The 22,783-nt window shown below is 34.8% G+C and overlaps 1 pseudogene; it reads left to right on the top strand.

The window, feature by feature from the left end:
- The first annotated feature begins 13,233 nt into the window (after nucleotides 1–13,233).
- Nucleotides 13,234–22,783, top strand: part of LOC133092937 (dual specificity protein kinase TTK-like) — a 156,858-nt pseudogene continuing 147,308 nt past the window's right edge.

The following is a 22,783-nucleotide window of genomic DNA, read 5'->3' as shown; positions in this document are numbered from 1 at the left end:
TGTGGCTTGGAGGCTGCTATCATTGTTTAGGGAGGTGATATTTTTCACCTTGTTCATCCTTGCTCCTGGGAGGGTGCATGCAGCCTGAGGCAAGCACACCTTTCCAGGCTGTCACGCTTGTGGATGGCTTTCCTTTTTAAGCTCTTGGAGTCATCTCTGGCTCTGAGAAGCTTATTGTTCAGTCAGTGTTTTGTCAGAAGTCTTGTTTAAGCCCCTTAAGCCAATGAGTCATGTGCCCTGTGTTGATGGGTCAACGTGCAGCCTGAGGAACACTCTAACTTCTGCCACACGTTCCCACGCTGATCACCCCTGAGTATGTGTATAGACGTCCTAGTCCCCAGGGTTGGCTACCATCCCAGGACAGCTCCTCTTAGGTTATGTTTCTTTCTGTTTTTTTTTTTAAAGCTTTCTGTATTAAACTTCTGGCTACTCAGCTGTTTTGCTCCTATCACTGAACTACCAGCTTCCTCTAAATTGCTTTCCACCAAGATCTCCAGTAGTTTTGATGGTGATCGTAGTTATAAAGTTCACCACTCTTCCAAATGAAGTCAGTCCTCTCAAGCAGATCTGAGGAACTTGGTGTCCTTAAGTCCAGGCTCTCCTTCTGGTCAGAACTGCCACTGCACTAGAGCTGGAGGTGGACACCAACATTTCCCAAGTGAGACTGCCGTTCTATTAGAAGGCAGTCTTTGGTGGGGGGGGGGGGTAGGTGGCAGCCCCTGGTCTTCTTGGTTTGCCCCTCCTGATATAGAATCTGTATCCTTTGAATAAGATAGTGTTTGGTGACCAGGGCCCCTGTTTTCTCTGCCTGCTGCACCTGGGGTAGAGCTTCATATCTAAGGAATAAGGGCTGGGTGGAGAAAGGGATGACAGGTCCTCTCTACCACCCCTGCCTGGAATACAGCTTCTGAAACATGAGCTTGAGGGGATGAGAAAAGTAGCCCCCCATCTTTTGCCTAGGGTAGAGTCCTAGGGTAGAACTCCCAAAACACAAAGTAATGCAGGGGGTCATGATTCAAATGTCACAGACTGGCTACTATTCTTACTGAAACTAGTAGATTTTCTTAATTGAATGATTCTCCATTTGCTATATGACTTTGACAATTTCCAGAGATTTTAAATTTTTTTTTTATAATTAGCTATTTTGCTGGGGAAAGCATTCATTATGCCCCTTAGTCCACCATACTGGAAGTCCTGCCTATACTAAATTTTAATATCTTTAAAAGTCCCAATAGTTACAAACTATAATAAAACTTTGTCTTTAATTGTGTGCATATTAATTCAGAACTTCAGCATTTTTAGATACCAATAAATAAGCCTGAAAATACGAATGAAATTATATATCTTAATATTATAGGATCTTGTATTTTCTTATATTCATGGACATTAGGTTGTTTCCATGTCTTGGCTATTGTAAATAGTGCTGCAATGAACATTGGGGTGCATGTGTCTTTTTGAATTATGGTTTTCACCAGGTATATTCCCAGGAGTGGGATTGCTGGGTCATCTGGTAGCTCTATTTTTAGTTTCTTTTTAAGGAACCTCCATACTGTTCTCCTTAGTGGCTGTACCAATTTTCATTTCCACCAACAGAGTAGGAGGATTCCCTTTTCTCCACACTCTCTCCAGCATTTATTGTTTATAGATTTCTTTTGATGATGACCATATTGACCGGTATGAGGTGATACCTCATTTTAGTTTTGATTTGCTGTTCTCTAAAAATTAGTGATGTTGAGCATCTTTTCATGTGTTTGCTGGTCGTCTTCTTTGGAGAAATGTCTATTTAGGTCTTCTGCCCATTTTTTGACTTGGACGTGGAAGCAACCTAAATGTCCATCAACAGAGGAATGGATAAAGAAGATGTGGTACATATATACAATGGAATATTATTCAGCCATAAAAAGGAATGAAATTGTGCCATTTGCAGAGATGTGGATGGATCTAGAGACTGTCATACAGAGTGAAGTAAGTCAGAAAGAGAACAAAAAATAATAATATAATATCACTTATATGTGGAATCTAGAAAAATGGTACAGATGAACTTCCTTGCAAAGCAGAAATAGAGACACAGACGTAGAGAACAAACTTATGGATACCAAGGGGGAAAGGGGAGGATGGGATGAATTGGGAGATTGGGATTGACGTATATACACCACTATGTATAAAATAGATAACTAATGAGAACCTACTGTATAGCACAGGGAACTCTATTCAATGCTCTGTGATGACCTAAATGGGAAGGAAATCTAAAAAAGAGGAGATATATGTACATGTATAACTGATTCACTTTGCGGTACAGCAGAAACTAATGCAACATTCTGAAGCCACTATACTCCAGTAAAAATTAATAAAAAAATAAAGTTCTGTTCTGCATTAGTTTATAATTAAATGTTAAGTTGTTCATTTACATAGCTTAGTTTTACTCACTAATGCACTTAGTTAGTGGTAATTACCTAGGACTCCAGAAACAAATTTATGTGTGTATGAAGGGTGATAATTTGATCCCAAGACAAGAAATTGCTTTATAATTGATAGATTGCCAATATGAATTTAAATGGAATGCTACATAGTTAATTTCATTGACAATAGACCTTACTTAGTTGTACTATGATCATAGCAATATTCAGTAAGGCAAAATCATCTGTTACCATTGATATCTATTTGAACACACTATCTTTTATAGAATAGCTGTTTCTTAAATTTTTATACATTTCTTATGCTTAGATGAGTTTATCTGATAAGCATCACTTTTATTTATATGAGCTTTGCTAATGGTAAAGTAGCCTAGGCAAAACAAAACAAAGCAAGACAAAACAAAACCCTTCAAACTGTACTATCATATTCCTCTTTTTTGTATATGATATTTCTAAACCTAAGAAATTTAATTTTGTTTCAAAATTTTTAGAGAATGGACTCTAATCTTTCTCTAAATAAAATCATCCTCTGAGGAGGTCAGGTGAGATAAATGTATGTGAGATGAATATAGGCAAGCCTAGAGAGAGATATAAAGAACAAGAGTTTTAGAAAATGTTGAGAACACATTTCCTAGATTTTTATTAGGAGCTTTTATCTCTCATCTTCTTATCAGAATCATAGATACTTATGAGTTTGTATCACATGAAATTTTGCAGATATAGACATAGAGATAAATATGTACACATGTATATACATATATGTACATATAAACTACACAATGGAAGGGTTTCTCTGAGTAATGTAAACTGACGCATAATTAACGTTTAACTTTATTTGAAATCATTGAGTCACACTTATTTTTCATATTTTACATGCATCTTTCATCCATTTCACTCAGAAAATAGACTGTTGCAAAAGCAAATCAAAGCTAAGTTTGGAAATTCAGATCAAGGGAGCATAAATTTGTTAATATATATTACTCCTGGGGTATGTATAGCTTGTATGAAAGTTCTTGTGAGAACCCACTACAAGGTATCATCCTAGTAGCTTTCAGTGTTTTGTGTGCGTGTGTGTGTGTGTGCATCTAAATCTTTATCTGCAAAATTTGCCTGTATATGCTCTAGGATTGGCTTCAGCTTGTACAAAATGCCTTGTGAGGATCCATGATAATGTATTATACTGGTAGCTTGAATGCGATTCGCCTTGAACAATTATATATCTTCAGGCTTTCTGACATTTATTATACATTTGCTAAATATCATTTTCCAAATGTAATGGCTCCTAACAACAGCCATTAGTTCAGCTCACGATTCTGCGAACTGGCGATTTGGGTTGGGCTTAATTAAGTCGTTCTTTTGGCACCTGTGCCTGTGGTAAGCTGTCGGATTGTTGGTTGAAGCCATTGGTTTATGAAAGCCTTGGCTGGGAGTTCTGTTGACTGGGACCCCTCTCCATGTAATTGTTTATTGCCCACCAGGCTAGCCTGCATTTATTCACTTGACTACAGGGTTACAGGTGCATTAAGAGAACAAGACCTAAGCTGCAAGGACTTCTCAAGTCTCTGCTTGTGCTACATTTGCTACTTTTCCATTGTTAATGGTAAATCACATGGCTACGGTGAAAGTCAGTGGCAAATAAACGTCATCTCTTGAAAGCAGAAGCTGAAAATAATCGTGTAGGGGAGATGAGAAGGAAGGGAGATGCTGTGGCCGTGTTTGCAATCTGCCATCTTCCTTACTTGATTATGTTTCAGTTGAATAATATAGCACTGGAGTTCTTAGCTGGTTGTTCAAAATAACAAGAACCACATCCTAATTTTGTTGTTCCAAGTGGTATTTTAAAAGTAAATCCATCCTTGTAAAGGTTAGTTTTTACATATAGCCCTGGTTGCTGTTTTCTCCATTCTTCTGAAATTAACAGCTTGAAAATTGATGAATTGAACCTCAAACTAGTACAAACTGCACTTTGGATAAGATCCTTGGTTATTCCTATTCCTTTAAATCTCTTTCTGTTGAGTCACATTGCTTTTTTTTTTTTTCCTTTGTGATTGATAGAATTTAACTCAAATAGAAATACAATTAAATTAGGGTATATTATAAGTTAATACCCTATTGATATTCTATAGAATATTTCACAAGTTAACTTTCTGTTTCAGATGTTTCAATTCATAGACTATTTGTATTAAAACAACCAAATAAATATATAGATAGATATAAATATGTGTGTATGTGTGTGTATATATATGTGTGCGTGTGTTTTATGTATGTATATATAAATATATACAATATAAGTAAGATATATATGTATAATATGCATTTATAATATATACATACATATTTATAGGACAAAGTTGAATATGAATTTTTGAAAATTATCTTAAAGGTAATCATAAAAGTTTAAGGTGATTCCCCCCAAAAAAGTGATAGTGTAGAAGTGCTGTTCTTCCAAACATATAACATCATTCACTGGTTTTTATTTTTTTCAGATGAGAAAATGTCTAGATATCTTTACTTTTTTTTTTGGCACAGCTTTCATAGAATGAGGAAAATATGTGAGTTAAGTCATCTAAAATGTTTATGGTTACTAATGGCAGTATTTTTTTGCCTTTATTGAATCTCAGCTCTCAAAACAAGATTTACTAATTGTTAATTCCTTAAGTCAGAGAATTGGGGAAATGTGCCACATTCAGTTGTGAGTTATGTAGCAAATAATTTGCACTGGCATTTGTGATATCCAATAAGTATATATATATGTATACATATATATCTATATACATATCTATCTATCTATATCTATATCTATATCTATACTTAGACCAAAGTCAATATTGGCCCAATAATAATATCACTTTAACTTACTTGTTGGCAATGCTTTTTGGAATAGACTAGAACAAGGCAGCACCTGATCACAGGGAAACCCATGGGAGGGCTGCATATGAGATTGTCACTCATTCTGTCTTTTAAGATTATGAGAAAATCAGAATAGAGAAAAACTTTTTTGATCTCTATGTTATGTGAACTTAAGTCTTAGGGAAACATAGCATTAAATCGTGTATCATGATGCTATTCATAATGAAAAACGACACAGCAGCTGAGTTTGTCAACAAATTTCTTCCCATATACTCTCCATAGACGTTTGATACCTGGATTTATTGTTGCAAGGAGCAGGTGTCTACAATTATAGCGTATTTGAAGCAACAACGGAAGGTTAAAGAGAGAGCACTCGGTGATATTTAAAGAAGAAATCTTATAAGCAGCCAACAGATGATGCTTGCAATTCCTTCTGCCCTTCCAATTTCCACTACGATTGGAGTAGATTAGTTGTGGTCAAGACAGGCCATCAAGCAATGGCGCCATCAAAGGCCAACAGGAGATCTTTTAAAAAGTCTCACCTGTGATAGAGGCTTTCCTCTAAAAATGTGTCCACAGATTCTTATCCCCAGTGCTTCCAGGCTTCCATTGTTTTACTCCTATAAGGGCTATGAAGAAGAAGAATATAAATAGCAAAATTTGTTGTGGACTTTCTATTTACCTACAGATCTATGCATTCTAAATCCCTACTCCTTATTTAAGATCAATATTCCTGTTTTCAAAATATATATTAGGAAAAGTTATAATACATGCTTTCAAAAGATAATGTATTTAATATCTACCTCTTTTTCAAAATAAAATTTCAACTCAATTTCTCATACACAACAATTTCAATCAGAATTATATAGTTTATATTTTTGTTGTTGTTGAGGGATTTTCTTCTTTCTTTTTCCTCTTCTTTTGTTTAATCAATGAATACAACCACCCTTCTATTTTAATTTCTAACATACATAAAATAAATCCCCCCAAAATATATTTTATAACTAACATTTATGTCTGCATAAAATGTGATAAAATAAATGTTAGACTGTATTCCTAAATGATTAGATTTGGAAACAAACTCTTCACTAATAAAGAGATTATAAGGGATAGTATGAATGGTGAGTAAGAACATTTTTTCAGGAGATAGACTGAATAGGTTTAATTTCTGTTTTTGAAACATTAATTTATAAATGCTAATCTGTTCTTCAGTTTCTTTAGATGCAAAATGAATAAAAATGTACAAATAAGATCTTTTTGAGAATTAAATGAGTTAATAAGTGAAAAGAATTTATGACAGCATCTTGGTCCATGGTAACTATTCAATAAAATTGAGTATATGTGTGTGTGTGTGTGTGTACGTGTGCATGTGTGTATGTATACGCACACATAAGTTTGATGGCATACTATAAACTTTTATATGAGCCAGAAAATTTGATAATGTGAAATATCAATAATACATTTTATATTAATATACACTATAGAAAATCTGTATATATTTCTCATATAAAGAGTCCTTTTAAAGCTTCATATATGTTTATGTAAATCCAACATTTTGGCCTCAAACTGCTTCAATACATATTTTCCATTATTATATTCAAACTGAAAAATCTAATAAATCTCAGTCAGTTCTTGCTCTCAATAAATTGTGGGAAACACACTCAGAATTATGATATAAAAGTTATATTATTTCAGAAAAACAGAAACAGTTCTAGTTATTTAAAAGAGAATGAATTTATTACTTAATCACATACGACCCACAGAAGGGCTGTCAAAGTGGTGGTAAAAGAGGGCTTTACCAGCTTTCAGAAAACCTGGAAGGAAACTGCTGTGATGACCCCTGATGACCAGCTGCCTGTAGACAGAGTAGACCATTCTCAGGACAACAGGCATATGTTGCTGGCAAACACCCATGACTCTGTGATGATGCTGGAGCCTGCTCAAAGCTTAGGCTCATCAGCTTCACCCTATAGCTTATTAGCTTCAGAACAAGTGTCTCTAAATTTTCATCATTATATTAAGGAACTTGGACAAGATTTTCTCTAAATACCTGCCCTATAGCTCTAAGAATCTATGACTGCAAAATTTCAAAACTTATTGCCATGACAGATCCACATTTACAGAAAAAGCATGAGTCACAAAATGCCTCAATGTGCGTTTATACTGTAGTGTCATTTGTCAGAAATCTTCTCTTTAAACTCAAGAGAGCAGCCACTGTTTTCCCCTAACACCTGTCAGCACCTGCACCCAGCTCACTGTAACTGTGATGTAACTGTGTTTGTATTCTGACACCTGATAGCAGCTCACATTTAGTCAGACATGTCACAGTTGGAAGCCCAAAATAAAAAGGAAACGTGACTTCCCAGGCCTCACCATTTCAAAGAGCCACAAATAATTGCAATCAAGAGAGATCTTTCCAATTATCAAAAAAAAATTCAAGTTTTACTACTTCATTCGGATTTTTTGTGATTTTTTTACTGAATTTAAGGTCACTAGTCAACAAAATTGTTTTATAATTATAGCAGTGATAAATATATAAGATGATTTGCTCAAATACAGAAAAGACTGATAGAGTTTTGAAGTATTTTACTGAAAAAGCTACACTAAATTGAAAATACTTGGTTTAGCTACTTCTGAGGGAAGACCAGACAGCAAATGAAATGGAGGCTATAAAATGCTTAAGAAGCAAAGTAATTCACAAGTGGTTAATGATAATGGTGATATAGATAAGACCTTTGGTGATAAATACACAACTGGGTTTAGAAAATACAACAAAGAGTAATTAGATTAAACTGAGTTATAAACAATGCGTATATAAAAAAGATACCAAAAATAACAGATTTTAATATTATGCTTGTATTGCTGAAAGCACAAATTGTTGTATAAATGGAGGAACTGGTATGATTTAAGTACTCTTGAAGCAGAAAACTCATTTAGTTATTTTATGAGATAAAGACACTCATTGTAAATCATTCCTACATTTGTATGAGGGCAAAATAAATTGCCTTGATAAAATCGAACTGATTTAAAGTACACTTCTTTAATGGCACTGGATGAATTTAAAGTGCCCTATATCTTGGATCAAGGCTAAACCAAATTTCTTTCTCACAGGGAAACACACTCAAACACACACACCCCACACACACCCATACACATACATATACACACAAAATTTCAATGTGAGCTCAAAATATCTGTAGGTTCTTTGCAAAAAAGACTTTATAGATGGTAATATTTATAATCTATTAGGTAAAATAGGTTTTGTATTATAATAAGAAAGACAAATATAATTTTATAAAATATTTACTTGTTATGAAACAATTCAAGGGCATGATTTTTAAACCACCCCAACCTAAATGTGATGAGTCCTCCTTAAAGACAAATTTGCACTCCAGTTCCATAAAGATATTTTTTTACTTTAGCAGTTCTAATTTGACTCCAATTTTTCATTTCGCATTATAACAAAATTTCTTACAACAGCAATTGAAAAGATTAGGTCTGTTAAAATTTTTATAAAGATCTAAAAGAAGTCCAAATTTTATACACATATTTTGATAAAGATTAAAGTATTAAACATTGTGTTTTATAATTTAAAAAACTTTGTAGTTTCTAAAGTGGGTACCATTTCTTTTTTGAACTCAATACTTCTGTAAGATATACTGAGCAGTAATTCTTATAGTAGGGAAATAAAGCTCAGAAAAGTAACTAATTTACCAAAAACCACAGAGCTAGCAAATGGCATAACCAGCAAACAAATCTTGTTCTGAAAACTCTAGTCTAGAACAAGCAGTCTTTCTCCTGTTTCAGGATCCTTAAAGAATTCAAATTAAAATGAGATAAAATAGACTAAATAAATATTCTGTATATATAAAAGAAGGATAAGTGATATTTTATTTTTAACAAAGCACAATTTTTCTATTAAACAAATACTTCAAAGAATACGTACCATCCCAAGAGTTGACATTATTTCATGTTACTAAAACGTGCATTTTCTTCTAGTCATTCTTCTGGAGTTCTACTTCTTAACTAAGGGTAGGGCTTTGAATTGATGGTCAGAAATTTGGATAATTTTATTTGTACACTGTTTAATTAATGTAAATAGCATATTTCTCAGAATTCAAATGAGTAGATTTCTCTGTAATTTCAGTTAATCTGAGGGCCTGTTTGCCCTCTTATTCCTTCCTTGCCCTTCCTCTTCGCTTGTCTGTGGCTTGGGAGCCTGAATTTCAGAGAATTCAGAATCTGTAATCTAGATGTTTTCTAAAATACCACTGGATGTTAAATATCTGTGAAACTATAACTCATTGGAGAAAACTATATTTTCCCAGAGCCTTTCTCAGGAAGTGTGCAATGTATAGGTGGAAGAAATAATTTTATGAGCTCTTGGATTGGAGATGGAAAGTGAGATCTTAAGCAATATAATCAAGTAGCAATAGATGTGCATTAACCTATATTAATAGAAAGGAAAGTACTGTTAACTTCAGATCTTTTTTGAAGTAAGTGGGGTATATAATCTCAAACTCAGCACTGACTAGCTCTTGCTAATTGTGAAAGCTAAATGATACTAGCAGTGATCTTTCTTTTCCTGTCTTCCTTCTATACAGCCTTCATCCTACTCTCTAAATAAATAATGAGGAAATATTGAATGAACATTAATTTTCAGGGGCATCAAATTATTAGACAGCAAAAAAAGACCCACAGATGTTAGTGTGCCCTTCTAGTTATTATATTAAGTTCTTTAAAACACATTTTTACATAACATTCATAAAAGCTTAGGAATTCAGTGTTAATATGCCAATTTTGCATAGGGATATATGTAAGCTTTAAAAATGATCAAGAAATATTTCCATGACCACTAAGTTTAGATTTGCAAGAGAAACCAAAGTTTGTCTCATTCTTATATTTTATGCTTTGCTGATTACATATTTAACACTTATTGGCTAAGTGCAACACCTAGGTACAATATAATATTGCTAATCTCTTTACAAGTCTGATTTTTAACATAGATTTGTTATTTTTGGGTTTGGTTATGATTCCTCCTTTACTATTGCTCTGCCTTTTCCCTTTGGCACAATTTCATATAATAATCAGATAATTTTCATTATCGATGCAATTAAGTACATTTTGCTTTAAAGATCAATAGAAAAATGTATTGATACTTGATAAAATAATAGATCTTTATTCTATTTTTTTAGTAATTGGAGATGGGTAAGAAAATTGCTTAGGACTACCACGTCATAAGATTATATGTACACTGTGATATTTCAGGTAAGTGCTGGGCATCTCCTTTTAAAAATATCACTAAAAAGTTTGTAAACTTAATAGAATCACTAACATTTTTCAAATAAAAATATTAACTGGCGATTTATACCAAGTACTCAAGTTTCTCCTTTGAAGGAAATTATCTGTTTACAGAGCCACTTCTAATTGACGGGACCACTCCGGGTTATAAGCCAGATGCAGTAAAGAAATAAATGGCCCCTTGGTGGAATGGACAAGTTATTGCATTTCTTCATTACAAGACATGAGTAACCAAGGCATAGGCAGAAAGAGAATGAAATTGATTATGGACCAGTTTCCCCATGTGAAATTAGGGATTCGATAACTGTGTGCTTTTTTTGCCACTATTATTAAAACCACTCTTATATTATCACTTATGTTTCAGACTTAAGTTTTTGGTTATTTTGTTTGTTTTTGTTGTTGTTTTCTCCTTTCAACATGTAGGGCTTTCTAGATACATCTGTAGAAAGAATCCTACTACCTTGAAACTAAATTGTTATCACCCTGGGATTTAGACATTAGTGGAAAAATAGTGATGTCGAGACTTTTGTATAAATAGAGTAGTCTTCAGGGAATTTTTGGAAAAATGTAGAGTTAGTCAAGTTTGTCTTGGTTGGATAAAATGCTTGACTTTCAGAAGTCGTGTCAGTGAATTTGTTTTTTTATTGTTTTTTATTGTTTTTTTATTGACTTATAATGACTTATAATGTTGTGTAGTTTCAGGAGTACAGAAAAGAGAATCAGTTATACAAATACATATATCCACTCTATTTTTAGATTCCTTTCCCATATAGATCATTACAGAGTATTGCGTAGAGTTCCCTGTGCTATACAGTAGGTGCTTATCCATGCACCTATGGTCAACTAATCTATGACAAAGGAGGCAGGAATATATTGTACAATGGAGAAAAGACAGCCTCTTCAATAAGTGATACTGGAAAAACTGGACAGCTACATGTAGAAGAATGAAATTAGAACACTCGCTAATACCATACACAAAAAATAAACTCAAAATGGATTAAATACTTAAATGTAAGGCCAAATGCTATAAAACTCTTAAAGGAAAGCATCGGCAGAACACTCTCTGACATAAATTGCAGCCAGATCTTTTTCAATCCACCTCTGAGAGTAATGAAAATGAAAACAAAACTAAACAAATGGGACCTAAGTGTCAGTGGATTTTGCCTGATAAATCTTTTACTAAGGAGTGAATACTTTGAGCAAAACTGATTTAAGACATTACCAGGGTTAGGCAGTACCATAGGGAATAGATGGGGGCTTTGTGTCACACAGTGTGGAGGAAAGGGGAAAATTTTCCTTTATGTCAGTAGAAGCACTAGACACTAGCTTATAGATGTATTACAGTGGGGTCATTTAGTCATTTATTGCTGCCCCATGGCTACCATGTGAATATGGCGAACAGTAGTGGGGGATGGAGGCTAAGGCTGCAACAGGGAAGAGGAAAATGGGAAACAAAGGAAGCAGGAATAGGATGATTCTAGAGATACTCAGATGTTTATAAAAAATCATGAAAATAATTAACACTATCCCCAACCAAGCTTTCCAAAAATAGCCTTAAGAAGTCCAGCACAATCTTTGCTTATATGGTTGTACACTTCTTTCAGGTTAATATCATGTTAAAGCTCTTGTATAATTTAAAACTCTCCTCATTATTAATATTTATATATTTTTAAAATTTTGGAAATGATTTTGAGCAGCATAGTGATTAAGGTCGGAAATATTCTTTTAAATAATTCAAAAATTATAACAGTATTTTTTGCATATATCCAAAGATAGTACAAAGTAATAAAACATATATCAAACTTGACCTTAAACTGTTGTCAGACACAGCATAAGATTATAAGATTGATAACTAATCTTGTTAAGCCAATTAAATTTGTTATATATAGCATATAAGATGTATTAAAAAGTTTAGTGATGAAATGGAAAATCCTTAAGTGCAGAGCAAATCATGTTCTTTGGAGGAAAAAGAAAACAGTTTTTTGAATTTAAGATGTCAACAATTATTTAGTGTATATTGGTTACCATTAATAATATTACAATAGCATACAAAATATATGTTTATCTACTTCTGTGTTTAACACAAAGATTGTGTGAAAATCTTGACTAAAACAATGTAATTAATCATCACTGTAGGTATCAAAGCAATAAAAATAAATATTATGGAATAAATGTATGATAATTCATGAATTATTTAAATGTACAGTTTTTATTCACCCAAGTCTAACTGTGCCATTTTTCCAACAGCATTTGCTCACTTCACATCTGTGTCACATTTTGGTAATTCTGGCAATATTTCAAACTTTTTCATTACTGTTAAATTTGTTACAGTAATCTGTGATAAGTGATCTTTGATGTTACTATTGTAATTGTTTTGAGGCACCATGAACCATGCCCATATAAGAGGGCAAACTTAATAAATGTTGCATGTGTTCTGATTGCTCCACAGACTGGCCTTTCTTCTGTCTCTTTCGCTCTCCTTGGGTCTCCCTATTTCCTGAGACACAGTAATATTGAAATTAGGCCAATTAATGACCCTACAATGGCCTCTAATTGTTCAAGTGAAAGGAAAAGTCACACGTTTCTCACATTAAATCAAAAGATAGAAATGATTAAGCTTAGTGAGGAAGGCATGTTGAAAGTCTAGATATGTCAAAAGCTAGGCCCCATGTGTCAAACAGTTAACCAAGTTGTGAATGCAAAGGAAAAGTTCTTGAAGGAAATTGAAAGTACTACTCCAGTCAACACACTAATGGTAAGAAAGAGAAACAGCCTTATTGCACTTATGGAGAAAGTTTTAGTGGTCTGGATAGAAGATCAAACCAGCCAAACATTCTCTTAAACCAAAGTCTTATCCAGAGCAAGGTCCTAACTGTCTCTAATTCTATGAAGGCTGAGAGAGGTGAGGAAGCTGCAGAAGAAAAGTTTGAAGCTAGCTGAGATTGGTTCGTGAGATTTAAGGAAAGAAACTGTCTCTATAACATGAAAGTACAAGGTGAAGAAGCAAGTGCTGATGTGGAAGCCGCAGCAAGTTATCCAGAAGGTCTAGCTCAGATAATTAGTGAAGGTGGCTACACTGAACAATAGATTTTCAATGTAGACAAACAGCCTTATATTGAAAGAAGATGTTACCTTGGACTTTCAGAGCTAAAGAGGAAAAGTCAATCTCTGGCTTCATAGCTTCAAAGTATAGTTTGCCTCTCTTGCTAGGGGCTAATACAGCTGGTGACTTTAAGTTGAAGCCAATGCTCATTTACCACTCTGGAAATCCTAGGGCCCTTAAGAATTGTGCTAGATCTACTCTTCCTGTCCTCCATAAATGGGACAACCAGGCCTGGATGACAGCACATCTGTTTACGTCGTGGTTTACTGAATATTTTAAGCCCACTGTTGAGACCCACTGCTCAGAAAAAGAGTCCTTTCAAAATATTACTGCTCATTGACAATGCACCTGGTCACCCAAGAGCTCTGATGGAGATGTACACCAAGATTAATGTTGTTTTCAAGCCTGCTAACACAACATCCATTCTGCAGCCCATGGATCAATGAGTAATTTTGACTTTCAAATCTTATTATTCAAAACGTACACTTTGTAAAGCTGTAGTTACTGTAGATAGTGATTCCTCTGATGGATCTGGGCAAAATCAATGGAAAACCTTCTGGTAAGGAGTCATTATTCTAGATGCCATTAAAAACATTTCTGATTCATGGGAAGAGGTCAAAGTATCAACATTAATAAGAGTTTGGAAGAAGTTGGTCCAACCCTTATGGATGACTTTGAAAGATTCAAGACCTCAGTGAGGAAGTAACTGCAGATGTGGTAGAAATAGCAAGAGAAGTAGAATTAGAAGTGGAGTCTGAAGATGTGACTGAATTTCTACAATCTCATGATAAAATTTTAACGGATATGGAGTTGCACCTTCTGGATGAGCAAAGAAATTGGTTTCGTAAGATGCAAGCTACTTCCGGTGATGATTCTATGAAGATTGTTGAAATGAGAGCAATGAATTTAGAATATTACATAAACTTAGTTGATAAAGCAGCAGCAGGGTTTGAGAGGATTGACTCCAATTTTGAAAGAAGTTCTACAGTAGGCACAAGACTATCAAACAGCATTGCATGCTATGGAGAAATTGTTCATGAAAGGAAGAGTCAATTGATGCGGCAAACTTCATTATTGTCTTGTTTTAAGAAATCGCCACAGCCACCCCAATCTTCAGCAACTACCACCCTGATCAGTCAGCAACCCTCAACACAGAGGCAAGATCCTCCACCAGCAAAAAGATTATGACTCACTGAAGGCTCAGATGACGGTTAGCATTTTTTAGCAATAAAGTATTTTTTAATTAAGGTATGTACATTATTTTATTAGACTTAATTGTATCATACACTTAATAGACTGGAGTTTAGTGTAAACATAACTTTTATATGCACTGGGAAACCAAAATATCAGTGCAACACACCTTATTGTGATTTTCTCTTTATTGTGGTAGTCTGGAACTGAACGCGCAATATCTGCGAGGTATGCCTGTGTTAGGCTCAGTAGTAGTGCACAGATTAGTACCTAGAAATCACCAATCAGTTCTAGCATAGGCCATGTTGTAGAAAACCATCAAAAACTCAACTAAACACTATTTCTGAGTCAGTATTCATGTTAATATCCTTCTCTAAAAACCTTTAAAATGATTTATTCCAAGTTTGACACATTTTTAGGAAAGGTAAATGCATAATTATATTTCTTTCTCAAATTCAGCTTTTATATGGATATCATATAACATGATAAACTATATGCTATTAATCTTAAACTACCTATAGTTGTAGTGAAATCTATTAATTGCCTCTAAAATGATGAGTAATCAGGCAAAAAAAAAGAAAAACTTTAATTTTTCCAACAGAAAGACAGTTTCCCTAATGGAAACCATTTTAATGTCATGAGGCAAACATTATATGTTTAAATCAGTTTTTAAGTGACATAAGGAGCCCAAATGATAACTTTCTCAGCCATATTCTTCATTCTCTAGTTTACACTGACTCCTGCTTCTTGTCTATAGAGGCCCAGTCCCTCTGGAACATGGTGATTTTTATTAAGGCAAACATGCTCCTGGGGGCCGTCTGACATTTATTGATGTATGTCAGTGGTTCCAGGAGTTAAAGGGTAGTAATGGATTGAGGTTTAATATACAACACAGTCAGTAAAAATAAAGCAAAGCAAAATTGCATAAGACAGACATTTTAGGGAATGCATTGACAGCTTACATGGTTTTGCCCCCTCTAGAAATATAATCTTAATTATCAGAATTAGATGAAGTTTACCCCATCCAAACATCTATCTATCCATGATCTATCATCTATCATTTATCTATCTATCCTCTATCTATTATTATCTAACATCTAATGATAATTTTCAAAATTATCTTACGATATTTATCTAATGATAATTTTCCAAACTTTTGCCAGGTGACTTGTCAACATTGAGTACAATTTAGTTTTCTCATTGTCATTTTTCTCTCACTGCTCTTCTGAGTGTCTCTATTTAGGGGTGTTTGTGGGAGAGTGGAGGTAGGAGTGCTATATTGGCTCATGGAGAAGTCAGCTTTTTTATATCTTGTATTTGCCTCCTCTAATCTTTCTCAAATTAATTTTTCATAGTGAATTATGATTTCTAGGTTTCTACAGAAGCTTCCTCCTTCTAATTGCTTAGAAAATGTTTGTTTGCTTTGGTTAACTTTGGTATGCTTCGTTTTTTTCTTTAACCTGAATTTCCTTTGTTATACACTTAAGGATCAGTGTTATGGCTGGTCCTTTTCTTATCATGGCAATGGAGTTGGGGAAAATGCCATAACTAATGTTCAGCTACTTTGGGCACTAAGCCACTTAACTCAAAAACATACAATCTCTTGTTCAGAATCCTTATACACAGTATAAATAAACAAACTCCCACCTAAAATTCTCAATTTAAAATTCTTATTTAGTAATTTTACCACTATTGCTGTATAGAGTAAAGAGTACCATCGTGTGATTTTCTGTTAGGCAATCGTAATCAGCAGACATCAGTCCCCCAAAGGAATCTAAAATCCATTTGGGGGGCTTCCCTGGTGGCGCAGTGGTTGAGAATCTGCCTGCCAATGCAGGGGACATGGGTTCGAGCCCTGGTCTGGGAAGATCCCACATGTCGCGGAGCAAATAGGCCCGTGAGCCACAACTGCTGAGTCTGCGCATCTGGAGTCTGTGCTCCGCAACAAGAGAGGCCGCGATAGTGAGAGGCCGGTGCACCGCGATGAAGAGTGGCCCCCGCTTGCCGCAACTGGAGAAAGCCCTAGCACAGAAACAAAGACCTAACACAGCCAAAAATAAATAAATAAATAAAAACGAATTATTAAAAAAAAAAAAGTAAAATCCATTTGGCACCTTCTAAAATAGAGCTAAAAATTTTATCATACAAAAAGTTTTTTTTTTTTTTAATTTACTTATTTATTTATTTATTTTTGGCTGTGTTGGTTCTTTGTTTCTGTGCGAGGGCTTTCTCTAGTTGTGGCAAGCGGGGGCCACTCTTCATCGCGGTGCGCGGGCCTCTCACTATCGCGGCCTCTCTTGTTGCGGAGCACAGGCTCCAGACGCGCAGCCTCAGTAGTTGTGGCTCACGGGCCTAGTTGCTCCGCGGCATGTGGGATCTTCCCAGACCAGGGCTCGAACCCGTGTCCCCTGCATTAGCAGGCAGATTCTCAACCACTGCTCCACCAGGGAAGCCCCCAAAAAGATTTTTTAAACAATAATGCATTGAACTTGATTTGATGGTGAAATGAGTCAGTTCTGCTAGGGCCAGAGATTCTGAGATTGTGCCATTACATTAACAGGCAACTAAAAATGTATTGTAGAGCTTCAAGGAATATAGTCTTCTCATATATTGTCTCATTTTTCTCCCTCATTTATGTGAGTAGGAATGTATTTTAATTATCCTTTCCAAACCCTAGGAACACCATACAAGATTCACAGCAGTCTCCTGGGTTCCTTCTGCACCATTAGGAAAGTTGAGATGAAGCTTCAGAAGTATGAGTGAAATCATTCCTAGTTATAAGAAAGTTACCCACAAGAGTTCCCTTTGTGGTGTGAAAGGCTTATGTTACTTGTGGTTTTAATTAGGTGAAAATATGGCCAGATTAAGGAGAGAATGCTGAAGATCAGTTATACCAAAATAGAACTATTCATTTTCCTTAAGAGTCACATAAGAAATTGATTATCCTATAGGCAGCTTTTTTTTTTTTTTTAACATCTTTATTGGAATATAATTGCTTTACACTGTTGTGTTAGTTGCTGATGTATAAAAAAGTGAATCAACTTTACGTATACATATATCCCCATATCCCCTCCATCTTGAGTCTCCCTCCCATCCTACCTATCCACCCCACTAGGTGGTCACAAAGCACCAAGCTGAGCTCCCTATGCCATGTTTTTATTAAACAAACTAACAATAATTTCAATCCAAATGAACACTTGAATACCCTGAAAAAGATGGTCAGACCTTGCCTTATGGTTTCAAGGTAATAAATCAAGGGTGCTATTGCTAATTCGAAGATGTTACTAAGGGTCCAAACTTTTATTGCACTCTTTTTGGATCTTGCCTTCAGAATATGTTCATAAGTTTTACAAAAAATACCTTATTAATCATTACGCTTTTCACCCTGATTTTCAGCATTTTTCAACAAGAAATGAGATTCTATATCATGATTCTCAACATTAATTCCACAGCTAATCATTAATGAATTTAAACTATTTCCAAGAGTCAAACTCCTTTTTTTTTTTTTGGTGTTTTCTAATTTTTTTTTATTTTTTATTTTTTTATACAGCAGGTTCTTATTAGTCATCAATTTTATACACATCAGTGTATACATGTCAATCCCAAACGCCCAATTCAACACACCACCACCCCCACCCCCTGGCTTTTCCCCCTTGGTGTCCATACATTTGTTCTCTACATCTGTGTCTCAACTTCTGTCCTGCAAACCGGTTCATCTGTACCATTTTTCTAGGTTCCACATATATGCGTTAATATACGATATTTGTTTTTCTCTTTCTGACTTACTTCACTCTGCATGACAGTCTCTAGATCCATCCGCATCTCAACAAATGACCCAATTTCATTCTTTTTTATGGCTGAGTAATATTCCATTGTATATATGTACCACAACTTCTTTATCCATTCATCTGTCAATGTGTATTTAGGTTGTTTCCATGATCTGGCTATTGTAAATACTGCTGCAATGAACATTGGGGTGCATGTGTCTTTTTGAATTGTGGTTTTCTCTGGGTATATGCCCAGTAGTGGGATTGCTGCGTCATATGGTAACTCTATTTTTAGTTTTTTAAGGAACCTCCATACTGTTCTCCATAGTGGCTGTATCAATTTACATTCCCACCAACAGTGCAAGAGGGTTCCCTTTTCTCCACACCCTCTTCAGCATTTGCTGTTTGTAGATTTTCTGATGAAGCCCATTCTAACTGGTGTGAGGTGATAACTCATTGTAGTTTTGATTTGAATTTCTCTAATAATTAGTGATGTTGAGCAGCTTTTCATGTGCTTCTTGGCCATCTGTATGTCTTCTTTGGAGAAATGTCTATTTAGGTCTTCTGCCTATTTTTGGATTGGGTTGTTTGTTTTTTTAAATATTGAGCTGCATGAGCTGTTTATATATTTTGGAGATTAATCCTTTGTCCATTGATTCATTTGCAAATATTTTCTCCCATTCTGAGGGTTGTCTTTTCGTCTTGTTTATGGTTTCCTTTGCTGTGCAAAAGCTTTGAAGTTTCATTAGGTCCCATTTGTTTATTTTTATTTTTATTTCCATTACTCCAGGAGGTGGATCAAAAAAGATCGTGCTGTGATTTATGTCACAGAGTGTTCTTCCTATGTTTTCCTCTAAGAGTTTTATAGTGTCCAGCCTTACACTTAGGTCTCTAATCCATTTTGAGTTTATTTTTGTGTATGATGTTAGGGAGTGTTCTAATTTCATTCTTTTACATGTAGCTGTCCAGTTTTCCCAGCACCACTTATTGAAGAGACTGTCTTTTCTCCATTGTATATCCTTGCCTCCTTTGTCATAGATTAGTTGACCATAGGTGCGTGGGTTTACCTCTGGGCTTTCTATATTGTTCCATTGATCTATGTTTCTGTTTTTGTGCCAGTACCATCTTGTCTTCATTACTGTAGCTTTGTAGTAAAGTCTGAAGTCAGGGAGTCTGATTCCTCCAGCTCCGTTTTTTTCCCTCAAGACTGCTTTGGCTATTCAGGGTCTTTTGTGTCTCCATACAAACTTTAAGATTTTTTTGTTCTAGTTCTGTAAAAAATGCCATTGGTAATTTGATAGGGATTACATTGAATCTGTAGATTGCTTTGGGTAGTAGAGTCATTTTCACAATATTGATTCTTCCAATCCAAGAACATGGTATATCTCTCCATCTGTTGGTATCATCTTTAATTTCTTTCATCAGTGTTTTACAGTTTTCTGCATACAGGACTTTTGTCTCCCTAAGTAGGTTTATTCCTAGGTATTTTATTCTTTTTGTTGCAATGGTAAATGGGAGTGTTTCCTTAATTTCTCTTTCAGATTTTTCATCATTAGTGTATAGTAATGCAAGAGTTTTCTGTGCATTAATTTTGTATCCTGCAACTCTACCAAATTCACTGATTAGGTCTAGTAGTTTTCTGGTGGCATCTTTAGGATTCTCTATGTATAATATCATGTCATCTGCAAACACTGACAGTTTTACTTCTTCTTTTCCAATTTGTATTCCTTTTATTTCTTTTTCTTCTCTGATTGCCGAGACTAGGACTTGCAAAAGTATGTTGAATAATAGTGGTGAGAGTGGACATCCTTGTCTTGCTCCTGATGTTAGAGGAAATGCTTTCAGTTTTTCACCATTGAGAATGACGTTTGCTGTGGGTTTGTCGTATATGGTCTTTATTATGTTGAGGTAGGTTTCCTTTCTGCCCACTTTCTGGAGGGTTTTTATCATAAATGGGTGATGCATTTTGTCAAAAGCTTTTTCTGCATCTATTGAGATAATCATATGTTTTTTATTTTTCAATTTGTTAATATGGTGTATCACATTGATCGATTTGCGTATATTGAAGAATCCTTGCATCCCTGGGATAAATCCCACTTGATCATGGTGTATGATCCTTTTAATGTGTTGTTGGATTCTGTTTGCTAGTATTTTGTTGAGGATTTTTGCATCTATATTCATCAGTGATATTGGTCTGTAATTTTCTTTTATTGTAGTATCTTTGTCTGGTTTTGGTATCAGGGTGATGGTGGCCTCATAGAAGGAGTTTGGGAGTGTTCCTCCCTCTGCAATTTTTTGGAAGAGTTTGAGAAGGATGGGTGTTAGCTTTTTTCTAAATGTTTGATAGAATTCACGTGTGAAGCCATCTAGTCCTGGACTTTTTTTTGTTGGAAGATTTTTAATCACAGTTTCAATTTCATTACTTGTGACTGGTCTGTTCATATTTTCTATTTTTTCCTGGTTCAGTCTTGGAAAGTTATACTTTTCTAAGAATTTGTCCATTTCTTCCAAGTTGTTCATTTTTGTGGCATAGAGTTGCTTATAGTAGTCTCTTAGGATGCTTTGTATTTCTGCAGTGTCTGTTGTAACTTCTCCTTTTTCATTTCTAATTTTACTGATCTGAGTCTTCTCCATCTTTTTCTTGATGAGTCTGGCTAATGGTTTATCAATTTTGTTTATCTTCTCCAAGAACCAGTTTTTAGTTTTATTGATCTTTGCTATTGTTTTCTTTGTTTCTATTTCATTTATTTCTGCTCTGATCTTTATGATTTCTTTCCTTCTGCTAACTTTGGGTTTTGTTTGTTCTTCTTTCTCTAGTTCCTTTAGGTGTAAGGTTAGATTGTTTATTTGAGATTTATCTTGTTTTTTGAGATAGGCTTGTATTGTTATAAACTTCCCTCTTAGAACTGCTTTTGCTGCATCCCATAGGTTTTGGATTGTCGTGTTTTCATTGTTATTTGTCTCTAGGAATTTTTTGATTTCCTCTTTGATTCTTTCAGTGATCTCTTGGTTATTTGGTAACGTAGTGTTTAGCTTCCATGTGTTTGTGTTTTTAACGTTTTTTCCTCTGTAATTCATTTCTAATCTCATAGCGATGTGGTCAGAAAAGGTGCTTGATATGATTTCAATTTTCTTAAATTTACTGAGGCTTGATTTGTGACCCAAGATGTGATCTATCCTGGAGAATGTTCCGTGCACACTTGAGAAGAAAGTGTAATCTGCTGTTTTTGGATGGAATGTCCTATAAATATCAATTAAATCTCTCTGGTCTATTGTGTCATTTAAAGCTTTTGTTTCCTTTTTTATCTTCATTTTTTATGATCTGTCCATTGGTGTAAGTGAGATGTTAAAGTCCCCAACTCTTACTCTGTTACTGTCAATTTCTTCTTTTATAGCTGTTAGCAGTTGCCTTATGTATTGAGGTGCTCTTATGTTGTGTGCATATATATTTATAATTGTTATATCTTCTTCTTGGATTGATCCCTTGATCATTATGTAGTGTCCTTCCTTGTCTCTTGTAACATTCTTTATTTTAAAGTCTATTTTATCTTATATGAGTATTGCTACTCCACCTTCTTTTGATTTCCATTTGCATGGAATATCTTTTTCCATCCCCTGGCTTTCAGTCTGTACGTGTCCCTAGGTCTGAAGTGGGTCTCTTGTAGACAGCATATATTTGGGTCTTGGTTTTGTATCCATTCAGCAAGCCTGTGTCTTTTGGTTGGAGCATTTAATCCATTCATGTTTAAGGTAATTGTCGATGTGTATGTTCCTATGACCATTTTCTTAATTGTTTTGGGTTTGTTTTTGTAGGTCCTTTTCTTCTCTTGTGTTTCCCACTTAGAGAAATTCCTTTAGCATTTGTTGTAGAGCTGGTTTGGTGGTGCTGAATTCTCTTAGCTTTTGCTTGTCTGTAAAGCTTTTGATTTCTCCATTGAATCTGAATGAGATCCTTGCCGGGTAGAGTAATCTTGCTTGTACCTTCTTCTCTTTCACCACTTTAAGTATATCATGCCAGTCCCTTCTGGCTTGTAGAGTTTCTGCTGAGAAATCAGCTGTTAACCTTATGGGAGTTCCGATGAATGTTATTTGTCGTTTTTCCCTTGCTGCTTTCAATAATTTTTCTTTGTCTTTAATTTTTGCCAATTTGATTACTA

This window comes from Eubalaena glacialis, chromosome 6 (genome assembly GCF_028564815.1).
Source record: "Eubalaena glacialis isolate mEubGla1 chromosome 6, mEubGla1.1.hap2.+ XY, whole genome shotgun sequence".
NCBI classification, from domain to species: Eukaryota; Metazoa; Chordata; class Mammalia; order Artiodactyla; family Balaenidae; genus Eubalaena; species Eubalaena glacialis.
Note: the sequence above shows the minus strand (reverse complement) of the source record. Positions and strands in the feature narration are given on the sequence as shown.